The following is a 27246-nucleotide window of genomic DNA, read 5'->3' on the forward strand; positions in this document are numbered from 1 at the left end:
ATCAACGTGAAACTTGAGCAATTATTTTCTTGGGTCTAAGAGCTCTGTATTGCTAAAAGTGGTGTGCTTGTTTTATGAGGAGAAAAAGAATAAAAAATGCAATTAGTGTTTTTCATGAATCACATTGCTGACATACACCTTTTCTTTTTAGAAGCAGGCGCCCAAGACACTCTTTCCACTCTGCTGCCCTTCTTCCCACTATAATTCTAGTTTCCTTCAGACTTTCAGAAATTTTGTATGATGCTCATTCAGTCTCCTTCATAACAGATGTTTTTGCTAAGTACTTTCTGGGTTTCAGCTGACAACTGACTAAGTGAGTACCTAATAAGTACCCACTATGTGTGAGATGCTCTCTCACTACTTTGCTGAGCTTGACTTTAATGAGTTTTTATCTTATTCTCTTGCAGTGGGTGCTATCATTGATATTATTCTCCTAGACATTGTAAAGCCAGAACCTCACAAAGCTCAAAGGTCTAGTTGCCTTGATACTTGACGTTCTGGGTTCTAATTCTAGATTAGTCAGTTATGAATTATATGATCTTGGCTAGATCACTTCACCAATCAGCATCTTGATTTTCTCATCCCTGAAAGGAAGGGACAAAAATCACGTTTAAATTTCCTCTTAATTCTTATTACATGAAAGATCAGGAGAGACAGTATAAGGCATATTTACCAATATTCTTTCTTTCTCTCTTTTTCCTGTAGATAATGAGTTGCTGAGTTGAAGGAAAAAAAAAAAGAATCAGTGAATCAAATGTTCCATAGTCAGTAAAATGCTATAATGGGAGGCCTGATACCTGGCTCTTAGTTTCTAAATTATTGGTGCAAGACCCCATTCACCTTCAGAAGTTGAAGAGTAATGTCTTAAACTACGGTACCTGCATGATTCCAAAGTGTTCTTAACTCAGAGGTGAAGTGACCTTCTTCTGTGGACTTTGTTCTTTCAAGCTATTTTTGCTCAGTGTCAAGCTGCTATCTAGACTACAGCTGGACAATCCAGAACCTAGGACAAATGCAACTTAGTCACATAGACAAGGTATCTATCTGCTCCAGTGGTGACTCTAGATTAGGTCCTGAAATATAAGTACAATCTGCACATAGTGTTAGAGGGTGATGTTTCTGTGAGTGAGAGTTAGAACTTCACGACCCAGTGGATTTTAATAAAGGTTCCAACACACAGAAATGGAACTCACTTGAATGAAGGAAGGGGGAATAGAACAGAGGACACAAGGGTAGTCTGTGATGAGAAAACGCATGAGCTTGTCAATAGTCAGTGGAAAAGATGGCAGTTTAAGAGAAGAAATGTTGACCTGTGGCTTACTCATTCAGAATTCTACTTCTCACAATTACAGTTCCTGGCAAATTGTTTGACTCCTAAACTCTAGCTCCCCATCTATAGTATTTGCTTCATATTACTGTCATGAGGCATAAATAAGAAAAGTCCTACATCTTTTAGCATACAGTAGTCAGTAAAAGCTTGTTACTATTAGCCTGGGGTTAGAGATCATGAACACTCCATTCAGAGGAAGCTAATGAAAGTTTTGAACATGGAAATGGTGTTTTGGGGGCACTGAGTTGAGATGGAGTCAGGAGAATAGTTGGGAGGTCATTAGGATGATCTGGCTATGAGGTAACTGGGTCATGGCTTGGAATGATGTTAATGAGATTAAAAAGGAAAGAGTAAAAATGATAGACATTTCAGGATTAAAAACTTTAATGAGTGAGAAGTACAAAAAGCAGGCATGAGTCAAAAAGGACAAAAAGTTGTTGGATACAGACTAGTCTAGTAAGCACTTATTGAACTCCTGTCGGAACTGAGTTTAGGGTTTAGTTTACTGATGTTACAGTTAGGGTGGACCACCCAAGTGGACTTCCATGGTGGCCATTAGAGCTAGCCACCCACTAAGAAAAATTGACTTTGTTTCTTATTTGAAAGTCCATCCTGTGTTTCTTATATGCTATTTGCCTACCACTTACAGTTCCATCTTCCTCAAACATTGTGGCATCGTTTATTAACTATTTTACTTTACTTTGACTTAAACCAATTTGTTTGACTTCATCTAACTTGTAATATCTTTCAGGCTTTATGTGGTAGTTATGGTTTCTCTAATACTAAAGTAGAGTAATAACTGTTAAAATAGAAATACTCAGCCATGTACCTTCCAAACCATCCAGTACCACCATTTTTATACATACATCTCGTGAGGCAGGAATAAAAGTGAAAATTAAAGCCACATGTAGCCCTGATTTTCCTTGTAGAAACAGAATGAAAAGGTACCAGAGGATGTAAAGAAAAAGAGTCTAAGAGAACCAGAAAGGCACATTGTCACTTGAGTATGCGGGGGCATGGTGAGAGGGGTCATTGTGAGCAATACGCTGTCTAGAATTAGATGCTCAAGGTGGGTAGTGAGGTAGGTCACAGCCAGCTTATGTTTTGAAAGTAAGCCAGCACACATGGCTTGGTGATGGGTGGGATGTGGGATGAAGGGAATCATGAAGAGAAGACAAAGCATTGTGCTTTGGAGACTGAGCAAGAGGAATACTAAATTTGAGGATTAGCTGAGATGTGGACAACTAAAGACTCCCCAAATTGGGAGAAAGTGGGTGAAGTTCAGGATTCCAAATTTGTCCAGTTTGTGTGTGACATATACTATTTTTGTTGTTGTTGTTTATTTAGCTATTTCTTGTGAGAGAAGCTTTCACTCAGCTCAGATTGGATGAAGTCTCAGATGGAGAATAATCTGGAATTTCTTATTCTCCTGCCTCTGCCTCTTAAATTCTCAGGTTACAGGCTTGAGCCACCATACCTAGTTTCATGCAGGTCTGTGGACTGAACCCAGGGCTTTGAGCATGTTAGGCAACCTTTTATCAACTGAGCTACATCCCAAGTTCATGTGTTATTTTTGAGAATGGACTTGTTGTAAATAGTAGGAGCTTAAGGCTAGGTAGGAAATAGAATTTGGGTATTATCAAAAATAGATGACTATATCTAACTAAATGTTATCATTGTGACAGTTGCAATGGGCTTGGTTATTTAATGCGAACAGTATGCAGCACTTCCAGGTATTATGGGCTTGTAACTTCAGAATTTTTGTTTCCTGTTTATATTGTGTGTCTGCAATGGGTTGTCTGAGTCTCTGGTCCCACTTTTCTCAATCAAGGATCTAATGTGATGAAGCAGACAGTAGGAAAAAGAGAATTCTGGAGAGTTAACATCCAAAATGGCATATCCAAGCTCAAAAGAGACACAGCCATTCCTAGCCATGAATCATTGACCATAGAGGGTGTGGCTGCCCCATGCAAATACACGATCGTCAAGAAGTATAGGTAGCTATCTGTTCCCCAAAGCCAGACAACAGATGCACTTAACGTATGGAACAGTAATGGTGACCACGATCACCAGGAGTTGAAGTCAGGCACCTGTACATTCAGAGATTGGGGAGGAGTACAGGAGCATTCCATTTCTGGAAGTCAAAGAAGCTTTTCTGCTTGAGTTGAGAAGCTCCTGAGAACGGAAAGAATTGGTAGGGCAAAGTGAAGTTGTCAAGGTTAATTCCACTGTTGAGTGAAAGAAGGCAGACACCTGAACAATACTTTCTGCTGGCTTCTATTTATATGAAGGAAAACCAGGCAAGTTCAAGCTATGCTAACAGCTAGGATAGCTTATGCCTTTAGAAGGAGAAGGCCAGCTTACAGGGACTGGTAACAGATGGAGTGTGGGGTAAATGGGTGTATGCCATTTGGAAAAACCAAACCACATATGTATTATGTACATTTACCTTGAGAAGATTTAAAAATGTGAAGGTAGGGAGAAAAAGGAGTAAGATGCATTTTAGCTTCCAGGGAAAGCAAAGTTAAGTTTACTTGGCTGGAGAGACATGTGACCTACTTCCTTTTTAATAGCCAGATGCTTCTTTCTCTGCCAAAATGTCTGGTTCCAGCCAGGAGAGTAAATATTTGTATAAATGGGATGCATATCATTTTGCTGTGATTGGCAGTTTAATTAGGTACATGTCCTTTCACTGCTATTGTAATTAGATTGCTGGAAAATCCAGAAATTCCAGGTTGTTACATTTGTCTCTTGATTGCTCAGCTGTTTTTTTTTTTTTTTTTAACCTATTTATTGTGCTTATGAACATTCTGGTGGTCTTGGCATGGGGAAGGCTACACACTCACTGCAGCTAATCTTGTTATGTTAACAAGAAAATTGCATTGCTAAACAAGAGGTGAAATGGAAAAGAATTGCCCTTAAATGCTCTACTTTTTCCACTGAGTGTCACTTGGTAGTGAAATAGGGCTCTCAGACCATTAAAAACCAGCCTTGAATTTAAAAACACCGTCAGAAAAGCAAGTGAAAGTCCTTGTTAATTTACAAGGCAGTCTGCCCCTCCCTTCCCCAACTTCTTATTTCTCCTTTTCTTTTTTTATTTTAAATTATACTTTATTTACTTTGTATCCCCCCTCTAGTTCCTCCCCTCCCAATCCCTTCCTTCCTTCCCCTTCTCCACACACTCCCCTCCCCAAGTCCACTGGTAGGGGAGGGTTTCTTTTTCTTCCTTCTGATCCTAGTCTGTTAGGTCTCATCAGGAGTGGCTGCATTGTCTTCCTCTGTGGCCTGGTAAGGCTGCTCCCCCCTCAGGGGGAGGTGATCAAAGAGGAGGCCAATCAGTTCATGTCAGAAGCAGTCCCTCTTCCCATTACTATGGAACCCACTTGGACACTGAACTGCCATGGGCTACATCTGTGCAGCGGTTCTAGGTTATCTCCATGCATGGCACTTGGTTGGAGTATGAGTCTCAGGAAAGACCCCTGTGCTCAAATTTTTTGGTTCTGTTGCTCTCCTTGTGAACCTCCTGTCTTCTCCAGATCTAACTATTATTTCCCACTTCTTTCATAAGATTCCCTGCTTCTCCTTCTTTTCTTATACTGCAGCCAATTTACAGCGATACTATAGCTCTGTTGCTAGGAAGGACTGTAGCACAGAGTCAGAAGGATTGTCCAACAAGGATAAATGTAGAGACAGAAGAAATATGGAGGACCACCTGACCCACGTCTGTGTCCAGATGAGATTGTTTGATGTGTTTTCTCAGGAAGGCAGTCACCTGAATCAGGCAGAATAGAAATGAGGGTTTGGTCCCTTCCTTGGCTCACATTGACCCTTTTGGATTCAGCCTGTGGTCTCAGGGAGTTAATCTTAGGTTTGCTTATTTAGGACTGAGGCAATGTTTCTCTTGCTTTCCTTTTTAAAAATAATTTACATTTACTCTTTTACATTTTTAATTATGGCAAATAATTAGAATCCTTCCCTTTCCTCCCAGAGTAAATAAGAAGGTGTTTGGATGTAAGTAGGTGTGCATTTTGGAAATTTTTATGGAGAGTTCAGCTCAAACCTACACACTTTATAAATACTTGGCTCTTAGATATTAGTTACAATATATTACCGCTAATGCAAAAGATAAATGTGGGAAGCCTTACATATTAAATTAAATAATCTTTGGAGAAGATCACACATGGAAAAAAAATTCCATCACAGATTCTGAGCTGCTATCTGTGCCATCATAGTCTAATTTTCATCTTGTCCTAGATTTCTAGAACATTTCTTTCCAGGTCACCTTCAGCATTGACTTAGGGGTGAAGACAATCACTTCTGTCTGTGGAACATCCGCTGGGTATTTGTTACACACCTGCATTTTACTTGGCTGGTGACTGCTATTAAGGGTAGGTAAGAAGTCATTGCATTCTTTAAGGCTAGGCATGACAAGAATTTGGACAAAAATACGAGGGCACCTGGAAACAAAAGGACATTTTGAAAGTCTCTTAGAAGGAAGGCGAATAATACCTCGTGAAGAGATAGCCTTACCTATCTGTCTCTTGCTTACCTACAACCTTTGAAATATTGCCTTCCTCATCATCTACAAACCCCCACCTCCCGCAGCAATTACTCAGAAGGTCAAAAGCCACAGTCAGTCTCTTCAAACCTAGAAGTTTTCTCAAGATCTTGCTAGAAGGCAAGTTGAAAAACCTGGAAAATTTCTTTCCATCTGCTCTTGAGCCTTTCACTGGCAGCTGCTAACTGGGTGGAGCATCATTTAAATCCTTGCCTGCCGAACATCTTGAGCTCCTTCCTACTCCAATTTGCTTTACAGAATTTCATTTACACCCCTGAAGACATATTAGCACAGGATGTGTTTGAAACGTATTTTTACAAACAGGTAACTGAGCAGTGCATGGTGGGTAGATACTAACGGATTTATTTATTTATCTTAATCACAAAGAAAACAGTCCAGACAAATCCGTCTTGAGTATAATAGGACTCTTTGGGTTGCAAACAATAGTGGGCCAGGGAAACTTAAATCGATTAGATTCCAAAGAGGATTTCTTTGTGTAGCAGAGAAGAACATACATGGCTTAGTCCAGGGAGGTCATGAAGTCTGCTTCCTGTCATGCTTCTTCAGGGTAGCTTCATCCTTAGCTTCTATTTGTCAGTCAGGATAGTTTCCAGTCATCTCATGCCAATCTATGCATGTGGATTTAATCCTTATGGTCAAAAGAGTGTCAGAAAAATTTGGTACTTCAAAGATGGCCAAAGAGAGCCCCCCCAGACAACATGGACTGAGGGTGGAATTGTTTCCCCAAGGAAATTCTAAGTACAGATGCCCAGAGGGAAGATGGATGACAGGCAGGTAAAGGTAAGCAACATCTGCTCTTATTAACCAATTCAAAAATTCTGAAAAGAACAGGAGACCTGAGTTATTGATTCTACTGCTTCATTTGTAAGCCACTCAGCAGCTATCTCAGTGATAGAGGCAGGATACCTCAAATATTTGTTGGAGGAAGAAAAGAAGAGCAGAGTGCCTGAATGCAATGTGTTCTTCTGCTAGCATCGCTGCCCGATTTCCAGAATCTGAGAGCCACGGTTGCCCAGAAGTCGTGTGGCTCTGTGTGCATCCTCCATGCATTCCACAATACTCTGAGAGAGTGACATCACATGCTGTGTGAGGACATTTTGGTCAACTATGGACCACATAGACAATCAAAGTCTTATTAGATTATTTCACTACTATCAACATTATAGTAGCCATTTTGTTTGTGTAAGTGTACACTGTGATATGTACACAATAATAAAATCAACCAACACACTCTTCAGAACATGTCTGTCATCAAGCAATGCATGACACTGTGGCTTGGCTCTGCTTGTCTGTTTACTTCTCTGTACCACTTCTAGATTCAAAAGCCTGTCAGGACAGGGACTACATGTTTTCCTCTTTAAATCTTAAGGATCCAACAGAGCAATGGTTCAAAATCTGTCCTTAGTAATTATTTGTTGCATGCACGCATGAATAAATAACTAAATTAACAATCAATTGAGAAGCAGCTCTCTTGAGCCCTTCAGAATACCAGTTTTCTCCTATCTCATTGCTTTCACTTAATCAATATACTGTAACAGTTATTCTCAGACTTGTTTGCACATTGGAATCACCTCGGGGGTTGTCTTTACAAAGCCCAGGACACAACCCAGACTGATTAAATCACAATATTTTGTGGACTAGACATCAATGATTTTTTTTAAGCTCTCCAGGTGACTTCAGTGCACAGACAGTGTTGGAAAGCACTGCTTTGTAGCTTTACTCTGAAATACAGTGAAATAAAGGTGATGCTGTGGTGGTTCTCTTGATGGGTGCCACTGGGAACAGAAGTGTCCTCCATGCACCTTCTGGGACCCAGCAGGCAACCTCTTGAGTTCTTCTACCCAGTTTTCGAGTATATCTCCATGGATATCCAGAGGTGTTATGCTCGAATATTTCTGCACTTGGCTATTTTACTTATGTTTCCCTTTATTTATGTTGGTGCAGGAGAGGAAGCTGGACTGTTACTATAATAACCAACAATTTGGAGGTCTTTGCCTCCAAACAATTTGGAGGCACTTGTCTCCTGAATGATCAAGTAATGGTCAGTTTTGAGTGACTGTAGTCCAAGATTTGGTCTCTCAAATTCTCCCCCGCACAGAGGGTGGTGGCCTACAACCTAGCCAAAACAATTATCTGTATATTAGATACTTTTCTCATTGCTGTAACAAAATATCTGACAAAAGTAGCTCCAGCAAGGAAAGGTTTATGTTGGCTCACTGTTCATTGGATCTGCTCCCTCATGGGGTTGCCAGTCCTGACAAAGGCAGCCAGGAGCATGAAGCAGAGAGGGATGGTGGAGGCTGATGCTTAGTTCACTTTTATCTCTCTACCCTCTTATTCAAATGATACCTTAGTTCATGGTATGGTGCCAAGCCCAAGGTGGCTCTTTCTCCTTGAACTAAACTGCTCTGGAAATGTCCTCACAGACATACTCAGAGAAGTGTGGGTGGTGGATGACTCTTATACCCAGTCAGGATGACAATGGAGATTACCATCACAGTTAGTGTTCAAACTTCTGTTAGGAATGACTCTTTAAGAACTGTGTGCTTAGTCTTGTGGTGCTGAATCTTTGTCATTCAAAATAGAGTCTTGGGTTTCCACTAAAACTTCTTGGAGAATGCAGATTCTCAGGCTCTCCCTCAGACCCACTGATTCGGGACCTGCTTGTTGCAAAAACCTTGATCACTATGAACACACATTTAAAGGCATAAAAATATGTCCTTAGACCAGAGGTTCTCCCTCTGTGGGTCGTACCCTCCACAGAGATTGCCTATCATATTTATTTACATTACTATCCATAATAGTAGCGAAATTACAGTCATGAAGAAGCAAGGAAATAATTTTATGGCTGGGGGGGTCACCACAACACGTTGAACTCTGGTAAACGACCACAGCATTAAGAAGATTGTGAACCACTGCCTTAGACCATCGTGATGTGGAAAAAAAAAAGTATTCTCATAGATCAGAGAAAGTCTAAACATCTGTTGATTTAGGGGTAGCTTGATTGCTGCATGTCTCTATTAAAACATGACCCAATATCTAAATCTTATTGCTTGTAAAAACAACTATTTCTGATTTCAGGGCTTTTAAAACAGTAATTGCCCTTGTGTTTCTATTTTGATGACTGGGTCTCTGCATTTACCCAAGGGATTCTTGGGTCTTGATTTCTGGTTTCTTCACACCAGGAGTTTCAGAGACGCAGCAGGTGTCTGCAGTAGAAGTGCCATGCCTTCCTTACCCTGCTTGTATTTGCACTGTAAGGGCTCCCCTAGTGCAGATGAAAGAAAAAAAAAAAAAGCAAATCAAATAAAAACATGATAAGTGTCTATCTGTTCTCTGGTGGAAGAGGCTGAAGCAATCAGGACCAGGGAACAGAAATGCAATTGGCTATCTTTGTAAAAGAGGTGACTGAAGGTGAGAGTTCAAATTTGAAAGCCAGGTTCTGGGGGAGTGGAAAGGAAAGATGGGAATAGAAGAGTAGGGATAGTGCTCATAGAGGGGAAGATGTGATGCGTGTCGGGAGACAAGTATGGGTTTCTAAGCACTTGGATATGGATCAGGGGAATAAATGGATATCCACTATTTATGGGTATTGTCTAGAGACCATGAACAATGGCAGTGAGGAAACTATGGTCACAGGAGAAACTAGCTACAGTAGCAGGTTGGTCTGATGATGGGGTGTTCTGTAATGAAATGTGAGATTTCTGCATTTAGCATTTAATCTGGAGTTAGTTCTAAAGCTCAGTATGCATGCATGAGTCAGCTCAGGCTGTCTTGGTAAACACCACAGACTGGCTCACCTAAAGAACAGGAATTAATTTTCTCACAATTCCAGGAGTTAGAAGTCCAAAATGAAGATGCCAGGTTTGGCTTCTTCTGTGCCTTCTCTCCTTGGCTTATAGATGGCTGCTGTGTCACTATGTCCTCGCAGGACATTTCCCCTGCACTGTGGAGCCTGTGTCCTTATCGGACTTTTTTTTTAAAATTCTAATTTACATTACATATTTATCTATTTGTTCATTTTTTATGTGTATGTATGTGTGTGGGCATGCCATGTTGTACAAGGGAAGGTCAGAGGACGATTTATGATGGTCCCAGGGATTAAACACAGGTCGTCAGTGTAGGTGGTAGGAACATTTACCTGCTGAGCCATCTTTCTGACCCCTTCATCTTCCTTTCTTGTAAAACAGCAGTCAGCAGAGTCACAACCACCCCATTTGAATTCATCTTTCAACTCTAATCACCCCATTAGAAGCGTTATCTAAACATATAATCAGTTCTGAGATACTGGGAGTTAGGATGATAACCTACAGATGTGGATGGATATAATTTAGCCTGCAACAATGTAAATTACCAATTAGAGTTATGAGAAAGAAGAGAGGAATGAAAAACTTGGCTGTAATTCCAGCAGAAGCACATGACAGAAGGCTAGCCCAGGGTATATAGCAAGACACATTTTTTTCTCAAAAAACAAGCTTACACACTGTGGTGATAACATCCTATAATCCTGGAACTCAGGCTAAAGCCGTAGGATGTTGAAAGTTGGAGGTCTTTCCTGGGCTACGAAATGAGTTCAAAGCATGCTTGGGTTACCTAGGGAGACTTTGTCTCAAATATACAAAAGAAGAAACAAAACAAAACAAAACAAAACAATTTAGTCCAGCCTTTTAAAAATAGCAAAATATAATAATTTTTTAAAAAATTTCATATATGTTTGCGATGTGTTCTGACTAATCCCACCTCCCACCTTTCTACAACCCCTGTTCACCTTCTTTATGAATCTCTCTCTCTCAGCTTCATGTCCATTTATCCTGTCCTGTGCTCATCAGGACCATAGGTTTGGCCCATTGGAGCCCAGTGGGCTCATCAAAGGGTACACAATCAAAGGCAGCAATTTCCCTTCCCCAGCAAGGAAGGTGAAGCCACATAGAGTGGAGGCATATGTTATTATTACAAATGTCATCAGTGATTATGCTTCAAGTAGACCTGAGGGCATTCCTGGAGCTCACCACTCCAGCTACCCTACCCCCACTCCTCAGCAGTCACCTGCAGGACTGGCAGACAGCACTTCTTAAACCTAAAAAGTTCACACAGGTCACTTGGGATCTTGTTAGATATAGATTAGAATTCATCAGGCCTGAGGTAGGCGAGTGGTTTTGCATTTCCAGAAAGTTCCCAGATGTTGCTGTTGCTGTTGCTATGACAAAGGTTATTAACACATGGTCTATGTCACCTGGGAGCCTGATGGGAAGGCAACAATTCTCAGCTTTAGTCCCAAACTTTAGTCCCAAGCTTTAGTCTGGGGGTAGAGCCCAGCATCTGTATTTATACGTTTTCCATGTACTTGTGTTGCAAATTTACCTTCTCTATTCTGGAACTTTTTTTTTTTAACTTGGCTCTGTCTTAGAATTATAAAATCACAGAAATGCAGACCAGCTGAATCAGTAGCTCCAACGACTGTGTGTGTGAACATTTGGATGTGATGAGAAGGGGGTTAAAGTGACTCTATTTTCTTAAAAAAAAAAAAGAGTTGCTAAACAGCTAGACTTGAGAACCACTATTTTTGACCATCTCCTGAAACCATCTAGGTTGAAACCAATCATTGCAAAATGTCTCATTTACATCCAACTGTCCAAGAAACATTTTATTAGCCAAGGGAGCTGCCTTTCTCCTCCTTCCCTCTTTCTCTTCCTCATTCCTACGTTCCAACTATCTTTTTCCAACTGAGTTATTCTGGACTTTAGATAACACCAGCCAGTCCCAGAATGTCATTGAACTGAATTTCATTATGCCCTGACACATTTGTTTGGCAAGTCTGTGATGTGCTGTGGCTCACCTTTATGTTAAATGAGCTCTCAGACACCTACGTTATTAATAGCTTCGCCTTTTGTGTTATCTCCACCCTTCACTGTACTCATCAACTCCTCCTCATTTCCACATGTACCTCACCTTTCAATTTGAGGTGAGGGTAAGTTATGTTTAGGCTAACCTGCCTCTACTCTGTACATCATAGCAATGGCAGAGATAATGTCAGAATGTTAAATATTAAAAGGATTGATAATACTCAGTGTTGGTGAGGTTGGAGAGAAGCTTCCACTCTTATGGAACACCAGAAGCATAAACTGGTAGAGCATATTTGCAGTACTTGGCAATGTTTAAAAACTACCTGAGCTTTGGCTCAGTAGTTTTATTTCTAGCAGTTTATCTTGCAGGAAGTCCTCATGGAACACATAAAGGTTGATGGAAAAGAATGGGTATAGCTGTATTGTTTTTAATGCCACAACTGGAAGTGTCTATAATATCTATCATTAAAAGAGTGGGTAACGAAATGTGGTATACTTGTACAATGTTGCAGAAGCACTGGATGAAGCTGGCCAACTGACTTCAGACTTCCACAATATGCCTTCACTAGAAAAATTGTGTTAAGGAAGCTGACTTTCTTAGCTCTCAAACTGGGGCTCCCAGAAAAAGTGCTGAGTGGATGAGGTGGCTGCTTCATAGCCTTTGATGACTTATGCTCGGAAGTTATAGCATCCTTTCTCCATTGCTACATGGGCTGACATAGTCGGAACCTTACTCAGATTCATGGGGAGGATACAAACGCTACCATTTGGGGAGAGGTGTCAAGGCAATGCTTCATAACCATCACACGGTCTCTGCTTTTCACATTATATCTTTCCACATTGATTTATTTATAAGACACATTGCTTTGGAGACTACAAGAAAGAGTAAGGGGAAATTAATTGACGGGGAAAAGTGATCCTGCAATTTGCAAATACAGGAAGGGCTTTAAGAAAGGAAGAAAGGCAGGTAAAGTAGAGGGGTGATGGTATGAGTAGAGGGGATTTAGTGGGACTGGTGAGCAGAAAGCAACAGTTTGACACTAGGCTCCTTCAGGGTGCATCTACCATTGCCTTCTTACAACTGCCAGTAGATTTACTGTGTATCCTCTAGCAGGCTTCCCTGTGCGAGTGTCCCACCTCTCCCCTCTCTGTATCTCCTGTGCATCTATCTGTTCCCAAGAGGCCTGCATGCAGCAGGCACCAGCCTTAATATCTCTTCTATCTGAGTGGAATTCTAGCCTTTTCCTGAATCTGTTCTTAAAGGTTGACATAATGTATTGTTAGTTTTCTTTATTCCCACAGCATCTGATGCTCTTAAAGTAAAACACACACACACATACACACACACACACAACAACAACAACAACAACAACAAAACACCTATAACTTAATATATCCTTATACATATTTACTGTGGGCTAAGGATTGTCCTCAAAGAGTGGTTCGGTTACTGTCTCATTACATTCTGTGAAGAAGGCACTCTCATTAATGCCCTCTCACAAGAGATGACATTGCTATAGAAAGAGATGGACTAGAGATCACAAACCTAGCAGATAGCAGAGCTTTGAATTAACACAGAAAGCTTGGCTTCAGGTCTCTCTTTGCACTTCCCTTTTGTGCATACGATAATAACAGAGTTCTTGGTTTTTCCATAGAAGCAACATAAGGAAATGTCTCACTGTGTTCTGGAGAATCCATCAGCAATTAGAAAGCATTAAAATCCCACAGACAAACCACCTTCAGTGTGGATGTTAGCAGAGGAGGGAAAACAGCCATCATGACAGCTGATTTGAAACAGAGTCATTTAATTTTCTCTGTTTCTTCACTGGCCTCGGCTCAGACTTGACAAAGCCTACAAGTATATGAAGTTCCAGGAACCATGGTCAGTGGTCTATTTGATCTACAGGATGGAGAACATTGTCACACTATCTAAGAAAATCACTAAAATAAGAGACAGGATGCTCAGAAAAGGGATAGAATGTATGTAGGTGGGACTAATTTGAAAACAAATGTTCACGGGTACAATGTGAACTAATCCTATCAATGCAAACTCCAAAATAACAAGGTCATACATTTATTTCTACCAATAACCTATGTCCCCTGCTTTGGCAGTGCTATTGCTATTATGATAAAAGAACCCAGTATTTTAGCCTTTGTTATGATGGCCAGCATTAAAATAGAGGGAGGACCTGGAGCAAGCTGCCAACTGACAAAGTGGGACAAAGTTGGAAGGAAGTAGGATGGCCAGACAGTTTCATTGGGCCTAATTAAGGGAGGATGTAGGGACTGGTGTCACGGTGAAGTTCACCAGAAGACTTGGCATGAAGTTTTACTTCCACTTTGCCACCAGGTCACATGGATAGGCAGTAAAAACACCAGACTGTTGAATATTAGCCCTCTTGCTTGCTTGCTTATTGCTTTTTTATCATCTAAACAACTTGGTGCTAATTTCTAACATTCAACATTTATGGACTTCCAGGAACTCATAAATGTCACATCAGGCTGCCTCCTGGTGAATTTTTAATCAAGGGGGAGAATTTCAGCTACAAATAGACCAAGAATCAAGAGGCCCAGTATTGATCGGTCAGAGTGGCACTTATGAACTTGAGGTTGAAGCAGTTTGGATAAAAGGATTCTGGGCTTTCTATGGCTCCAGAGACATCCTTTTTTTTTTTCCTTTCCATCAAGTACAGGTGAATATCAGACATCCCCTCATAGTTATTGAGCAGGAGAGGCAAGTACTATGAGGTCAACTGGCTGCCCACACTCATTGCTATAAATATGAGAAGAGGAGATGAACCTCAGGCCAATTCCAAGCAGTTTCAGAACTGCTCTGGATGTCTCTATCCAATCCCAAAGCAAGTGGCACCTTCTTTCCTGGCCAGCATAGCCTCTCTTAGCTGGGATGAACTAGGCCAGGCTGCTCCACTGTAGCCCTAGCTGGAATCTGGCCTCTGAGGCCTTGAATTGTCCTCCTAGAGACACTGAGTGATGCTTGTTATGTCAGAGATCACTCAGCCCATGAATGATGTCTCTCCCTAATGCCAAGCCATGAATCATTGGTCTGTGGTACTGTAAAATTAACATGCGCCGCTATAAATAACTCATCTGTAATGGGCTGTCGTTGATGGCTTTTTGGAAAGGTTTGACTCAGGAGTAAGGGTTTTAATGACTGTAATTGAAATTAGATGAAAAGCATCAGTATTGGGCTTTTTTCTGACCCGTGAGAGGACAAATTCCATCATATGTCAAAACAATTACACTGTGTCAAACCTGAGGGACAGAATGTCATGGCACCTTTCCTGCAGCACCTTCAACTGCTGTCTCCTGAGATGTCCCCGGTGAGTGACAGGGCACAGACTGGCAGCTCCTCGGTGCTGATTCTTCACAAAGGGCCATGGCATCAGAGAAGAGCAACCCCACCCAACTCCAGGTTGAAACTATTATCAGCAGGAAGATCCATTATTATTAATAACAAGGACTGTCCTTTGTACATTGGAATATGGTTTACCCAGCTCTTTCACTTCCATTATCCCATTTGATCCTCACCAAGGCCCCAGGAGGGTAGGTCAGACACAGTATTGCTGTTATTATTCTCAGATGCACCAGAGGACAGATGCTCAGAGAGCTAAGAGACTTGCCCAGGGTCACACAGCAGTGGGTGATAAGCAGAGACTTGGAAGCCCAGTGCCTCCTCCACGTGGCCTGGTGGTTGGTGTCAAGTGTCTTTTTCTTCTGGGCTAGCCAGCCTGCTTTAGCCTCCATGAAACCAACGCTACCCTGAGTTCTCAGCACTACCTTCTTTGGGAATGTCATGACAGTTTAGGGGGGAAAAAGTTAAGAGTTGCGTCCATTGCACCAACTGATTCCGAGGCGAAACAGCTTTTTTTAGAGTGTTGTGAGTTGTGAGAGACATTCTGAGGCTGTTGGTGAAGAGCAATTGAAGCAGGAGGAGACAGTGCTTCAGAACTGTATTTTCATTTTACTTCCTCTGCAGTCAGACACTTCAACAGTTTCATCTCACAGGATGCTGCCTGTTGCGGGGGAAGGGAGGAGGGGCAGACACTCACCTGGAAAGCCCCAGGATCAGGGCTCATGGCCCCTCCAGGATGCTCATTTTCCAAAGCCCAACCACCCCAGGCTTCTTTGAGTTGAGAGCCGGTCCCACATAGAGAGCGTGTTCGAGGAAGGATAGGCAGTGAAGTTACTGTCAAGCCATTCCACTCTGTGGTAGCTGCTGCCGGCACTGCTCTCAGGAGACACCCAACCTTAGAAGCCATGGAGACCATATGTTTCAGCCATTATCTTCTGAACCTCAGGCCCCAGACAATTAGGCGCAGGAGCTGAGCCCACGTGTGTGCCTCCAGCCCTAATATCGTCTCCGACTGAGCTTGCGCCTGGCTAGTGGAGGTTTGCAAATGAACACACAGCATACCTTTGTTCCTGCAGCATGTCACCATTCCCCACCTGGAGACAGCTCCGTAATCCTCCTGTGCAAAAATAACAAGGCCCACATAGGATTGCGTACATGGTCTAATTACACGTAACAAAACATCTCCTCTCGGGAGAGAAGGAGTGTTTGGTAGTAAATTAAGAGATGCAAAACCACTGCGAGCTGTGCTGATTAATCCAGCTCTCTAGCAATGGGGAAGGATCCTCGAGAAATGGGTTTGCAGTTTGATGATAATTATATGCCCACTATGGGGGCTTTTCATGTACACTGGCTTTTGTGTCAAGGGGAGGGAGTGTGGCTAGATTGGAGAGGCCCAAGCTCATTCATTCAGTGCTGTGTTGACTGGATGGCAACACTGAACCTGCTACTATTTAGAAAACGGGCAAACAACCAAGGAGTCAACCTGCCTCAGCTCCAACCTGCTTCCTGCTCTTGACTCAGACAAACCTGCGCCTGTACATGGTGAAGCCCTTCGCTAGCTTTGTCTGTGTGATCTGTGCATGTACTTGACTTTGCTCATCTCTTTCAGCCTCAAACCCACAGAGCTACCCTGGGATCCTGTCCACAGGGACCTTATTGATTAAAGGGAATAGAAAACAAACACTTTTTTAAAAAAATCAGAGAAAAACACACTTATACGTAATGATGATTACAGTGTGGGTAGGGGAAGATGATGAGGGAGACAGTGCATGTGTGAGCATGCCTAGTGCTATATGATAACTATATAGTACTAAAACTTTTAAGCAAATGCTGTTTGAATTTTTTGCCCTGCCTTTTCTTAGCAGACATCGGACTTTCTGAGCCTGTTTTTAAATCTGAAATTTGACGAGTAAGTAGTTCATCCATTTTGCTCATAAAAATGATCATGTAGAAATGCCTTCAAGATTGGGATATATTGTGAAAATGTCACTTATTCTGCTATTAGCTGTGTCTAGCCCATAGCAAGGTATCTACTAAATCTGCTAGTTGATGGATTGGTAGACAGATGCTATGGAAGGAAAACACAGTGCTTTCAGCATTTGGAAAATTCAGGGGATATTTATTATAAATCATGGATATTTATGGAACCAGCAAGATGGCTTAGGGAGTAAAGGCACTTGTTGCCAAATCTGATGCCTTGAGTTTGATTCCTGGAGTGTATATGGTGGGAAGAGAAAGAACAGAGAAAACACATTCCCACAAATTGTCCTCTCTCTCTCTCTCATACACAGACACATGAATACACACAAACACCAAAACAAACAAACAAATAAATTGAATCATGGACTTTTAGTTGGCTTTTTAAATAAGAGAGGGTTTATCCCTGCAAAGAAAAGCAGAGGGATAGTCTTCATTATAGAGATGAGAAAATCTGAGGAGGAATGGTTTATTTCCTTGGCTAGACTCTTAAAGTCACAGTTAAAGCATGTAATGTAAAGCATGGAGAAAGGAGAAACAATTGAAGGAGCTGAGAAGTCAAAGATTAGATGCTGGTAGAGATTTTTCTTCAGGAACTATCTGATGGCCTCATATCCATGCAAGGAGAAATGTATACAGTTATAGGATCCATACAAAGATGAGCATGCATACCAGACTGGTAGCTATGCAAAGATAGTCATTCATGCAAGGATAGACATACATGTAAGGATAGACATACATGCAAAGCAGGGCATGCCTGCAAAGTTGGGCATGCCTGCAAAATGATATCCACAGGACGGGCATCTGTGAAAATGGACATTTATGTTAAGATGATATCCACATAAAGATATGCATTTATGCAAGCCTGGACATGTGAATAAAGATCAGAAACCATGAAAAGATGGACATCTGTGGAAGGCTAGGCATCACTTCAAGGATGGACATGGCTATTCATGAAAAATTGGGCATTCATGCAAAAATTATATCCATACAAAAGTATCCATGTAAAAATGGAACTCATATAAAGATGGGCGTTGATGGTATGTTGGCCATCCATTCAAAGATGGACGGACAGGCAATGCTGGGCATTTGTGCAGATAGGCACCTGTGAAAGTACATATTCACACTGAGATCTATGTAAAGATGGGAAATTTATGCAAGGCTAGCCATATATTTAAAGATGGGCATCTATGAGAATTTTTGGCAACTATGCAGGGATGTATATTCATGCAAAGATGAACATTCACAAAAGAGTAGATATCCATGCAAAAATGCACATTCATAAAAAATTGCACCCCTGCAAAGATGGGCATTAACACTAGGATGAGAATTTGTACTAGGATCAACACTGATGCAAAGATGGGCATCCATGAACATGGGATGACCTGACTAAAGATGAAATCCCTGTTCAAACAGGAATCTGGGTAAGGGTAAGAATACTTGCAAAACTAGAGAGACATGCACCTGCAGCTGGTGAACAGAGTAGAAAGGACACACTCAGGTCAAGCACAGATAGCAAACCTCAAATCCCAGAACCTCCAAATTCCTTTGTGGTGTGGTAAAAATTGGATAATAGTGAAAAGGGAATCATTGTATTGCTCATGAAACAGGTTCACACCGTTTCATAATAAAGCATGCAATGAAGTGCCCCATCCCACTTAAACACAGCAGGATCTCAAGAAATGTAGCCACTCAAGGACATTACTCCTAAAGCCGCATCAACCCCATCTCCCTTCCCCATGCCCCAGCAAAGCAGCATGTGACATTTCCAGGGGAGCTGCAGTCTCCTGCTTTTAACACGCTCACCTCTCCAGCCTGTGATGTGTCGAAATGAGAGGGGGAAACCACATCTCCACTACAATGGAGGGAACTTCTATTAGAACGGAACTGTGTTTTGAGTGTTTTAATACACAGAAATTGACACCCATCTACTTTCCTATTCAAAAGCCCTCTCTCTGGAATAGCGTAACAATGCTTTCCCCTCTATATTTTCCTTGCATGCTGCCAGGAGAGCTGCTGTTGCGAAGCAAAATCCTTCTGTTGCCATCCTTTATTTTTACCTCCCCCCTTGGCTCTGCAAATCTTTCTTTTTCTAAAAGATTAAAGTGCAGCAGAAACTGCTAAGTGACTAAGAAATGGACCCTCTGAGTCACCAGATCTGGCCCCCATGTGTCTTTGAGTCATAGCTGTTAACATTTCTTGACACAATCTGGTTCTCCTTTCCCTTGGTTTTTTTTTTTTTCTTCTTCTACTAGTACTGCTTAAGGAACCGTTGTCAAGTGTTTGGGGATGGGTAAGTTTACCCCACGCATGAGCCACCCTTATGGTCATGCCTTCCTGTACACATATGTACACATCAAGGTATGGTAACTTCTTATTCGGGGATTCAATACTCTTGTTTTTGCTGTCAGTTCATTTTGGGGAAACCACTTCTCTTAGGGTCCTTCTTGTGTTCCAAATTGCCATTCGTACAAGGTGAGCCTTCACTTCTTCAATGAATGCCCACCTTGGGGTACAGAGGAGAGAGGAGATTTAAAACTGGATTCTGGCTCACATCTTTGGAAAAGTTGCTTTGGCCCATTCTGAACTTCAGCTTTTAAACTACAATATGACGAACGTAGTAAACCTGGGCCACTACAGGATGATAAACTGTGATAATGGGTACATGTGCAGTAGCAGTCGCTCTACAGAGATAAATTAATATTTAATATTCCTTCTTTTTTATTTTTAGCTCCTTCCTCTCTTTGTCTCTCTGCCCCCCCACTTTTGCATAGGAATCATATAATCATATGTTACCTGTGGATTGATATCTGTGAAACTGACAACAGCAATTCCTTTTTTTTTTTATTTGTTTTGTTTTATGTAGGGAGGCATGGGTATTCCTCAGTGCCTGCATAGAGATTAGAAAACAAATTGAAGCAGTTGGTCCTCATCTTTCACCATGTGGGTTTCAGAGATCAAATTCAGATCATCTGGCTTGGCAGCGAACGCCTTTACTTGTTGAGCATTCTAGATAGAGCATGGATGCTTCTATCGAGGCTGTGATCTGCTGTAGACAATGGCTTTACTTTTCATCATAAACTTTTTTATTTGAAGTCTTTGCTATTAGCGTGTATTGTTTAAAGTGTTAAGAAAAATATTGGTTATGGTGGCCTATGATTATGATCTCAGGACTTCAGGGGCAAAAACAGGAAGATCAGGAGTTCAGTGTTAGCCTTTGCTACAAAATAAGTTCAAGGCTAGAGTGGACTACATGACACTGACACAAAGAAAAATAAAACCAAAATTAAGCAAAACATAGAAGCTTAGAAATTCTGAGTTTCTTATTTCTGGTCCCCTTTCCCTCCAGTGTCTTCCTTTCACAGTTTGGCAGTTCACATTGAACATGTACAGAAAGAAAATTCTGGGTATGTTGGGTTTTGTTTTGACATGCCCAGGATTGACTGTAGAACTCATTAGGTGTAGCATGCTAGAACGCTTCTCAATTGAAGAAGCTCTAGGACATAGATGGACTTCAAGTGCCAGAGGTTTGGATACCTGCACAGCTGTTTAAAAAAGGCTAAAAACATGTCATACCCTAATTCCAAAATAATGCTAAATTAATGATTTAAATAAAAATACAAGCATATATAGAGACAAAATACATGATAACAAACAAAAAATTTACACATAAGTAGTAGAAGAGAACAAGCTCCAGATTTAATATGAGAAAAGACTGATCATTTTTGCTTTGTTGTATTTTACTTTATAAATTATTTTCTGAGGATTTCATACATACATACAATGAATCATAATTATATCTGCCCCTTCATTTCCCCTTCCTACTTCCCACACTTCCCAATTTTTCAAAACTTGAAACTACTAAAAATCCAACCCTTTTGAAAACATGGGGAGAAAAAGTCACAAACTCAAAACACAAGTGACGAATTTGGAGAAAGCATGTATACTTATAAAGGCTGATATCTTCTTAATCCATATATCCATATGGTCATTAAATAATCAATAAATCAAAGCACTCAAAATGGAAAGAACATGAGCAAACCAAAACCAAAACAAAATAATCATTTCAGAGGAAAATATATGCAAATAGGCCTAAAACGGCACACCAGTTATTGCTCAGAAAATGCAAACTAAAACTGTACTTTAGACATTCCTTTTTCAACTCTTTGTTTGGTAGAATTAGAAATAGGTGCCCTTATAAATTACTGGTAAATAGAATGGCCAGTCTCCATGGAGAAAAATATCCAGCAAAATTATGCATGTCTCCTGGGAATCTTGCAATTTTCTTTGATGAGAGTTATCCTGAGATTGGACTCCACAGACAGATGTGAACTACTTATGATAGGTTTTTAAAAATTGAGACATTATTTACTGTAACAAAGCATTGGCATCGGCTTAAATTCCTTCTATAATAGATCTGATGAATAAGTTTTGGAACATTCTCATAACAGCATACATGAAATGTAAAAACAAATGAAGAAGCTCTCTGTGAATTGGTATGCAATGATTTCTAGCAAGTGTTATCAAGGGCAAACAGCAAGGTGTGAAAGAATACAGGTAGCATGCTACATTTTTTGTTGAAGATATAAAGAAACATACCTCCAGACATGTATTCATTTGCTTATTTTTATACACATACACACCAACGGTAGAAAGCTTGACTCAGAAGCTATTTGGAATGCTTGTTTACTAATGGTTTGGAGGAATAGGGTGACAGCAATAGAGATGGGAGTGAGACTTCTCTGAGTAGACCTTGGAATATAATTTTGACTTTTAAATCATATGACTGTTTTATGCATGCAAAAATAAAATTAAGTCAAATCAAGAGGGAATGAATACAAAACAGATCTTAAAGATGCACACAAGATGAAACAAAAGAAGCCAAGCACCTATTAAACTTACAGCACATCTCTATGTAAAATAAAGAACTTCAGAAACATTTGAATGCATCCTTAGTAACAGTTTAAGGAAAACTACCTACAAAAGAATCTTGAATGGCTTGTTAAAAGAAGTCATGAGCTGCCTTGAAGGGGTTACCACTAACTAAATTTAAGATAATGTGAGCAACAAAAAGAATAGTGATGGCAACAGATAATAATACAATACAAAATGAGAGTTAAAGAGATATTAAGAATTTAAAAGTGTTGTAATTCAAGTTAGGTCAGTAGTCCAGTTAATCATATTATGCCAATGTCGGTTTGCTGGATTATACTGTTCTCTGTAAAAATCAGGTTTTGTAGATACTTTCCTCTGTTAGTTTCTGTTAGTTTGCAATGTTTTGTGGTCTTTCATCATTTCAAGATAAAAAAAAAATTAACAAAACAGTGTCTGTGTGTATGTGTGTGTGTATGTATGTATGTAAGATGGAGTAATATTCTTTATAGAATGTCATTTTCTACATATAGAAAAATCATATTATTAGAAAAAGCATCATTTTTATAACTGATTCAGGTAAAGATCGTCAGTAGGCGATCACACCCCTGGAAGAAAGCTCTCAGGCAAGGGGCATTCCCACTGTCTCACCCTGCAGCTTACTGAAGAAAATAATTGATTCGTAATTTCTGGATACTGCCTCCTCAATACAATGTAGAGATATATAAATATGAAACAAAAAGATATTTGGAACTTCCTGAGATGGAGGTTTGAAAGAGGCACTGAGGCACTTCTTATATAATAAATATGTAGTAGAAGTCATCTGAAATAGATTTGTAAATTTAGATTATTAGACATCTTATAATAAAAGTAGTCCTAAATTCAGAACACCAAACCCCACGGAAGACCAAAAAATGTACCATTTGCTTATATGAAAGTGCTCTCATATGATCCAGCACTGTGTACAATAAATAGTTCCTTATAAGAAAGGAAAACAATGAGTTGGAGAGACGACTTGACAGCAGAGCACATACTGCTCTTCTGGAGGGCCCACATTCGGCCCCCAGCACCCACACTGGATGCCCTGTAACTGCTCGTAACTCCAGCTCTGGGAAGTTCCTATATGTCTGTCCTCAAGGGCTCATACACAGTTATGGACATACCCATGTGTGGAGACATATAACTAAAAATAATTTTAAAAAATCTCTTAAAAATAAAGAAAAATAGAACTCAAGCAAAAAAAAAAAACAACTAAAAAAAAACAACAGAGAGACTGTTTTAGTTTAAAGAGAATAATGAGAATGGCATGCAGTAGAGGATTTTTTTTTTTTTTTTTTTGGACTCTGGATCAAACAATGCTACAAAGAACATTCTTAATGCACTTGGGAAATTTTGCATATGAACAATACATTAGATAATGTTATTGTTTTGACATCATGGGAGCTAAGAAGTTTGAGAACACAAAATCACTGTTCTTATGTGGGATAATGATCTCTTTAGGAAAAAAAAAACAACAACAAGAAAATAAAACATAGTATTTCAGGGATGAAGTGTCAAGATATCCTGGACTAATTTTCAAATTATTTGGTAGAGAGAAAATACCATGCACATAAAACAGCATTGTAGCAACCAGGATGAAAGAGAGGCATGTGAGTTTCCACTCCATTGTATTTTAAACTTTTTATGGATTTGAATGTTTTAAAGTAAAAACTTGAAAAAAATAATCAGTTCATGTATAAATTACTTCTTTATCCTAAATCCATGTTGGATTTCTTCCTCTTAAATCTCAACAGGACATAGCTAGAGTTGCTTGAAGCTAAATGACCCAATGGTGTCAGGGCCTACAAAATCAGCAGAGAGGGCTGCTGACACCCTTTTGCCTCTGGACTGTATTGCTAAACCAGTAGGGGTGTTAGTAGAACATGCTTGGCTTGTCACTGAACATAAGAGAGTGTCTGAGAGTGTCCAGGCTCAGGTTGCTGAACCTTTGTGCTTACAGAGGGAACACTTGTATCTCTGCATTTCTAGGTGATGTAACAGAGAAGGTTTTTGTTAAACAGCAGTAGCAGTCCCTGACACCCGTGGCATTTGCAGCCATATCTACTGGTTAAAGGGAATCCTATTTTGGTGGTTCAGTTTGTCAAGGCCTCTTCTAAAAAGCATGAGTGATCTGAGTTTCTTCATGGGAGTCAAGCAAAGTGAATCCTGTCAGTTTCAGGGACTTCCTGAAGGCAGTTTGGGGTTTTTATTCCTTGTCTTAATCAGCTTCTCTTCAAGATGGAACAGGGCTGAAAATAGAGTTGGTTATTATGTTCACACTGCTCACTTCTGGATGCTCCATCATGACTGAGGCATAGTCAAGTAGTAATTGACAACTGTTTAAAAAGCCAGTAAGTCACCACTTAATAATTATACTTTTCTCTTGTTATTAAAAAAAAAAAAAAAGGTTTGGTCATGAGTCTTTGCTTTGAAAACACTGTTAGTTAGAGTTTTTCAAATGCGCTCAGTAGACTCCTGTCAATGTTCAATGCGCATCCCATCTGTCTTTCAAAATGAGGGTTGATAATCTTACCCCAGGGGCACGGTGGAGATGACGGAGGGAGGGAGGGACTGGGAGGGAATGAGGGATCAGGACACGGCTGGGATACAGAGTTAATAAAATGTAACTGATAAGAAAAAAAAATAAAATTAAAAAAAAAAGTAAAAAAAAAAAAAAACTCAAGTAGGAAACAATTTATTAGCTTACAGGTTAGAACCTGAGGCAGTAACATGGAGACAAGATCATGGAGGCAGCAACTGAACCAGAGAGGGTGGAAGAATTCTGTTGCATGGCCTGCTTCTGCTCAGCATCTTTACTGTACAGCCCAAGACTACCTGGCCACGCATGGCATTGCCCACAGCGAATTTGTCCTTCGCCTGTCAACTAACAGTTAAGTAAATGCCCCACAGACATGCCCACAGGGCAATCTAACAGAGGCAATCTCTCAGTTGAGGTTCCCTTCCTCCAAGTCTGCCAACCTGACAATCAAGAATAGATATCACATATGCGCTAGCTCCATTTGGAGTTGTAGGACCACTTGCAGGAAGAGCAACACCGCGCATTTTAGAAGTTCTTACTGCTGAAGGTGATTATGAAACAGCTTGTAAATCCCTGGTGGCAACTGTCCTATTGTAGTTCCAATGCCTGGAATATACAATCTGAACCCAGAGGGGAGTCATGGAAAGAAACTCCTTGGTAGGAGAAACTTTTGTTTTTCAGTTGTAAAATTGTTTCATTTTGTTTCCAATTTTGAAAATAAATCAGGAACTAAAACCCACCATGAGCAGTGGGCAGAGCTTGAGTTTTCTAAAATTTGTCTTAAGTTACTCTTATTTCTTTTTCTTCATCTGGTTAATAGGATTAAAGTGACCATCCCATCCTTGTTTGCCTGACACTTTCCTGATTTTGCAGTGTCCACACTTGAAAATCTTGAGTCCTAGAAAACACTTAGGCCTGGGGAAATATTTCTTCACCCACTGACTCTCTGACTTCCATCCCAACATCTTCAGTGATGATGAATTCCACATGAAGTACAAGTTAGGTGAAGTGCTTACTCTGAAAATCTGAAATGGATGCAGAGAAAAGAGCAGGAGGAAAGGGGCCAAGTCTGTTTGTTTACTTTCCACATAGATCAGACCCAGAAAGCAAGTGCCAGGACCAGAGTGGCCATCCTTTCCTGCCGCTGTCCCTACCTTTTGGGGTGTCCTTCCCTTTCTACCAATCACCTTGAGTTATAGTGTTCTGGGTAGCGCTATGTCAACTTGGCACAGGCTAGAGACATTGTAGAAGAGGGCACTTCAACTGAGAGAATGCTTCACCCAGATTGTCCTGTAGGCAAAACTGTGTTGCATTTTCTTGATTGATGATTGATGTGGAATGGATCAGATCGTGTGGACACTGCTATCACTGGACTGGAGGTCCTGGGTGCTATGAGAAAATAGGCCAAGTAAGCCATGGGAGCAAGCCTGTGAGCAGTACCCTTCCAAGCATCTGCATCAGATCCTGCATTCAGGTTCCTGCCCTGAATTTTCATCATAACTACCTTGGATGATGGATCACAAGCTGTAAGACGACCCTTTTCTTCCAAGTTGTACTGAGTCACCATGTTTTACTGCAGAAATAGAAACCCTGACACACAGGGCCATGCTCCAGGCCCAGGTGAAATCTTCTTTTGTCTTTATAGCTCTTCCCATCTGTTCTACAGGAAAATCATCTTCTGTTAGCCAAATGAAGTAGTTCTTATTGTCTGTGTGTGCATGCAGAGCAGACAATAAGAATTACAACCAGAATTATTTTAGAATTAGGAGACGCCTACAAGAATGCAGAGGAAAACCAAAGGCTTATACATGCACAAATTCATTCATTTTTTTAATCTTCATAACAGTGTGCCAAGAGCTGCCCCCTCACTAGAGTATCCAAATTATGTCATCCTGACCTTGAGCCCATGTGTCTGTGTCTGTGCATGTGTGTCTATCTCAGTGAGATAGGCAGACACATCAGGAGCTAACCTGGCAGGATGTGCCATGGCAGGCCAGCAGTACCTCTTGAGCACCTTGAGAGTGGCAGACACGTGTTAGGCATTTAAGGGCAACAAAGCCTTGTTTTCAGTCTGATGTCTGAGGCAGATTCCCAAACACATGATATTTAATACCGTATGGAAAAAATGCCGTAAAAATGTACATCCAGGGTCCTTGAGGACACAGATGAGGCACACTGAGCCAGGTTGTGCTGTGAGCCAGACTTCCAAAAGACATGGCCTCTGGATGACGAGTTGGAGGTCTGGGAGAAAGGGGATGAAGACAAGGGAAACACACAGCGAGACTGGAACGTTGCAGGTAACTTCAGCAGAGCAAATCAGCAGAGCTTCATGGTCGGATGTAGATGTGGGGCACAGACATGTTCATTTTCCTGAGTCTTCCAGGAAGTACTGGACAGTGTGCTCCCTTGATCTCCATTTAGCATCTGTCCATTCAAGGAGTTAGCTAAGAGGTTGGACAGGTCCTAAAACAATTATAAGCTCTTTATCCAATTCTTGTATCTGAGGTTTCCTGAAGTACGTGTGTGTTTGTGTGTCTGTGTGTCTGTGTGTCTGTGTGAATGCATCTCTGTGTGTGTCTCTGGGTGTTGTCTGTTTGTGTGTATATGTATGTGTGTTTCTGTGCATGTGTATCTGTTTGTCTCTCTGTGTATATATACATGTGTGTATGTGTGTCTGTGTCTATGCATGTGTGT

Source organism: Psammomys obesus, unplaced genomic scaffold (genome assembly GCF_907164565.1).
Source record: "Psammomys obesus unplaced genomic scaffold, mPsaObe1.curated_primary_1811, whole genome shotgun sequence".
NCBI lineage: Eukaryota > Metazoa > Chordata > Mammalia > Rodentia > Muridae > Psammomys > Psammomys obesus.